This window comes from Corapipo altera, unplaced genomic scaffold, assembly GCF_003945725.1.
Source record: "Corapipo altera isolate COAL_440 unplaced genomic scaffold, ASM394572v1 126, whole genome shotgun sequence".
In the NCBI taxonomy this organism is placed as follows: domain Eukaryota; kingdom Metazoa; phylum Chordata; class Aves; order Passeriformes; family Pipridae; genus Corapipo; species Corapipo altera.
This window is the reverse complement of record NW_020884937.1, coordinates 3,818,516-3,823,184: the sequence shown is the minus strand read 5'-3', so window position 1 is coordinate 3,823,184 and position 4,669 is coordinate 3,818,516. Positions and strand designations below refer to the sequence as shown.

At 54.2% G+C, this 4,669-nt stretch overlaps 1 protein-coding gene across 2 annotated transcripts in view; it reads left to right on the top strand.

Annotated features, from left to right (window-relative positions):
- The first annotated feature begins 601 nt into the window (after positions 1-601).
- Positions 602-4,669, top strand: part of ALS2CL (ALS2 C-terminal like) — a 65,200-nt gene continuing 61,132 nt past the window's right edge. Inside the window, exons 1-2 of one of the 2 annotated variants that reach the window (XM_027660622.1) lie at positions 606-722; positions 1,723-1,803. The gene's annotated coding sequence lies outside the window, so the exon portion shown is untranslated. Of the gene's footprint in view, positions 723-1,722; positions 1,804-4,669 lie in introns of both variants that reach the window. The other variant, XM_027660621.1, reaches the window with a different exon arrangement.

Sequence of the window (4,669 nt, the reverse complement as noted above, 5' to 3'; positions counted from 1 at the left end):
AAGGGAAAAACCAGGAGCTTCTCAAATCCCTCTGCTGCAGTTTGAAACCCCAGGGCAAGGAGGGAAAGCTGGGAGCCAGGAAAGGGAAAAACCAGGAGAAGGGAAGAGTGGAGCTTCTTAAATCCCTTTGGCTGAAGTTTGAAACCCCAGGGCAAGGAAAGGGAAAATCAGGAAAAGGGAAGAATGGAGCTTCTCAAATCCCTCTGGCTGCCGTTTAAATCCCAGTGAAATATTTTTCCCTTCACCTTTTGCTGCTTCCCTTTAGACATTTGGACCTTTCCCTTGGTCCCCGTGGTCTGTGGCTGGGAATTCTCCTTTTGGAAGAAGCGTGGAAGCTGAATTTGTTTTCCATCGCAACTTTCCCCCGGAGCCGAAGGCAAATTCGGGAGCATCCCTAATTTTTGCCGGCAGGGAGCAGCAGCCTCATCCCGCCGCTGCCCTTTCCCTTTAAATCCCTCTAAAAAAGCCTTTCGAGGGTTGAGTCGCTTCCCGAAATTTGGAGAGCTGCCAAGCCGTGGCATCCCGCCAGGGGTTTCCATGCCTACCAGGAATGTTCTGCGGTGCACCTTGGGAGAGGAACGGCACTTCCTGGAGTTTTCTTTCCCCTCCCTTCCAAGGAGGGAGTAAATAAAGCAGCCGAGGAGCTGGAGCAGGCGGCTCTTCCCACCGGCTCCTCTCCCCATTCCCATGGATACGTGTCCTGGCTGAGGGCTCATCCCGCGGTAAGAGGGAATTTTGTCGCTCAGGTGACGTTTGGGCTGCTCGGGAGATTTTGTTCCAGCGGGGATTCGTGGCGCTGTTCCCAAAGATTTGGCTCTGTGCCACGGGGAGTTACAGCTGTGGAGCTTTGGGATTGGGATAACGCTCCGCGTGCCGTGGTATCTCTCCCCAAATTTTATTGCTCTGGCGTTTTGTTGGATTGGGAAAAGATCCGTCCACGTTTCAGCCACGAGTTAGTTTGGGAAGCTGTGAATTCAGTAAAATCCTGACGGTTCTGCCTCTAAAACAGGAACGTGGCTCATTTCCTACTCGCAGGGAGGCAAATACTCCCTAAATCCCTGCCGGTGCTGGCGGGAGCGGGATATAATGGAATGATTCAGCGCTGTGGGACAAGGTTCCTTTGTCTCTCCATGGCTCCACTTGGATTTGTGATGGAGCCAACGTGCCCTGAGGCTTCAGGTGGCTCCCAGCCCAGTGGGACGGGGCTGGGATGTCCCTATGGAGCAGCCGAAGGGAGGGGTTGGATATGGATCCTTTGGTGGCTCGGAGGCAAGGAGAGGGACACCAGTGGTGGAAGGTCATGGAAGCACAGGATGGTTGGGTTTGGAAGGGATGTTTTAAGGGGCCTCCAGACCAACGAGCAGGGACATCTTTGACTTCATCAGGTGCAGATCTCCTCCTGGTTTGCTTTATCTCCTGGGGCTGTGTCGTGGTCTCACCACCCAGCCAGGGTGAGTCACTGACAGCCTGTCTGCTCTGCCCTGCTATCCCAGAGGGAAATCTGGCAGCTGGGAAGGGCAGGGATGGGTGGAAGACTGGGCTGAGGCTTTCTCTGAGCTCAGAGTTGCTCCTGCACTGCCTGGTCCTCGTCATCTTCTCAGTCCTTGTCGTCTTCTCAATCCTCGTCATCTTCTCAATCCTTGTCATCTTCTCCCACCCTGCTGGCATTTGAGGAGAGCTTTTCCCACCCTTCCCAAACCAAATGGAGGCTTTTTTTTTTAGGAGGTGCCATAAAACCCCTGGGGGTGGTGGGGTGGGGCTGGGCCCGCCCACAAGAAATATCCCATCGATTAAGACAGATTTGTAGTTGATTTTTGCTCTCCATCCCCCTTTCCTGAGTCTCTCTCCCCTGTAGCTCAGCACCTTCGCTCCCCTTTCCCACCTCCACATTCCAAGACGCCTCTGGATGTGGGATTGCTCCGATCCAGCAGCTTCCCACTTCCAAGGAGTGGGAAGAAGGCCCCAGGATTTCATCTCCACCCTGCTGAAAGAGCCCTGGGGAGAGTCACCACCCTCCTGCAGTCAAATCCTGCGGGTTCTGTGCCGGCCCCATCCGGGCTGTCCCAAAGCCCAAAAAACTCATGGAAATTAAGTAGTTTCCTGGAAAATTACCGAACTGACCACCAAAACCCTCAGAAACCTGGATACCATGTTTTCAGAGAACTTTGCATAGAGGAAGCAGCTATTCTGAGCTGGCAGGTGATGGTTTGCTGCTGACAGAGGAAAATGGGATTCTCTGTGTCTGTTTTCCTGCTTTCCGGCTTCCTGCACGTCCTGTGGAGTTAGGACTGACTGCCAGCCCTCTTGAGCAAGGCCTTAGATCAGACAAGCTGCCACAGAGCAAGAAATAGTTTAGATTAATGAGTCATGTTTCATTCTTGGAGCCAAGTGGGCACCGTGGGGCTTGTTTGGAAAAGGGTTCCTCGATTCCGTGTTTGCTGATGTGGGAAGTTAATCCTCAGCTGGAGTCCTGATGGATTTCTTGGGCTGGCCAGAGGTCACTGTTGAAGGTCCAGCTCCAAGGACTGGAATTTCCATTTGTTTTGCTCTCTAGAGTAAGAATTGGAGTTGTTTTAGTGAGCAGAAAGCACCTTGGGCACGTAATTCCATGAGGTTTGTTGTCCTGAGAGATCCTGGCTTTGGATGGGATATGGGGCTTGGTGCAAGGCTTAGTGTCTTCCCAAAGTGTCTGGAAACCATGTGAGCTTTCCAAGGACTGGAATTTCCATCTGTTTTGCTCTGTGGAGTAAGAATTAGGGTTGTTTTAGTAGGCAGAAAACACCTTGGGCATGTAATTCCACGAGGTTTGGTGTCCTGAGGGTGCTCCTGCCTTTGGATGGGATGTGGGGCTTGGTGTCTTCCCAAAGTGCCTGGAAACCATGTGGGCTTTCCAAAGTTCTGCCAGCAATGCCATCCCTGACCTCTGGATGGCAGCTACACCCAGATGGACGAGCATCTGATGTCACCCCTGTGCCCTCAGGGTGGAAACAACGGCCCCAGGTCACAGGGAGGGGACACACCTCGAACTCTGGGCTCAGGGCTGGGTCTGTCCCAGATCAGGGACAGCACCAGGAACAGCTGCTGCTCCACAGAGGAGAGCTCGGGTTGGGGGGGAATCTCCAAAGGTCGTGGAGACAGCAGGGAAATGGAATTTAGGTCATGTGGCTGCTCAGTCCAGGCTGAAATGTCCCCACTGGGCAGCCTTCATGAATTATAGAATCGGGCAGGTTGGAAAAGGTCCTTCATGAATTATAGAATTGGGCAGGTTGGAAAAGGTCTTTTAAGGTCATTCAGTCAAACTGTTCCCCAGCACTGCCAAGGCCACCACTGACCATGTCCCCAAGTGCCACATCCACAGGGCTTTGAAATCCTTTTAGGAATGGGGACTCCACCCCTGCCCTGGGCAGCTGTGCCAGGGCTGGACAGCCCTTCCCAGGAGGAATTTTCCCAATATCCAGCCTGACCCTCCCCTGGCACAGCTGGAGGCCGTTCCCTCTCCTCCTGTCCCTTGTTCCCTTGGAGAAGAGACTGATTCCACCCTTCTCCCCCCTCCTGTCAGGGGGTTGCAGAGCCAGAAGGTCCCCCCTGAGCCTCCTTTTCTCCAGGCTGAGCCCCCCCAGCTCCCTCAGCTGCTCCTGCTGCTCCAGCCCCTTCCCAGCTCCCTTCCCTTCCCTGCACACGCTCCAGCCCCTCCAAGTCTTGTCCTGAGGGCCCAGAACAGGACCCACAACTCCAGGTGGTGCCTCAGCAGTGCCAGCACAGGGGGACAGTCCCTGCCCTGCTCCAGATCCCACACTGTTTGGGATCCAAACCAGGTGCCCTTGGCCTTCTTGGCCACCTGAGCTCACGTCCAGCCTCTGTCACCAGCACCCCCAGGTTCTTTCCCAGCTTTCCAGCCACTCTGCCCCAGCCTGGAGCATTCCAAGGGTTGTTGTCACCCAGGACTTTGTCCTTTTGACCCTCACCCTGTTGACTTTGGTCCATGGATCCCATGGATCCAACCTGCCCACATCCCTCTGTGGAGCCTTCCTACCCTCCAGCAGATCCACATCCCACCCACCAGCAGCCAGGTCTAGTGGAAAGTGTCCCTGCCCATGGCAGGGGGTTGGAGCCAGATGGTCTTTAAGATCCCACCCAACTCAGTGTCCTCTGCAAAGTGACTCAGGGTGCCCTGGATCCCCTCATCCAGATCATCCATAAAGCCACTGTAGGGTGATGGACCAATTTAAGGCCGTGGTGACCATCCCGATCCATCCCGGGAAACACCTCAGCACCTGGAGGGGCCATTCCCAGAAACCCACTGCCAGCTGACCATGGGTTACACAAAAAGGGACAAAACAGGGAGAGTTCCCAGCAACAGAGTGATGGGATGAAGGAAGGATGGGGCGTTATGGGAATAGCACAGCCTGTCCTCGTAACGGGAACACCGGGAGCTGACCCTTAGGCCCGTGTCACCTGTCTGTCACCCCCCAAATTATTATGGACTGCAGTCACTCAAAGTGCCTGAGGAAAAAAAAAAGTAGAAAAAGAGATGCTAATAAAAGTTACACTTGTATTAATAACAGTTATTTGGTGAGCTGCCAGGGTTGTCTGTGGTGCTGGCAGCCTCGTGGCTCGGAGGAGAACGTTGCTGGGAAGGTTCTCCATCGCTGTGAAGTGCTGTCCCCAT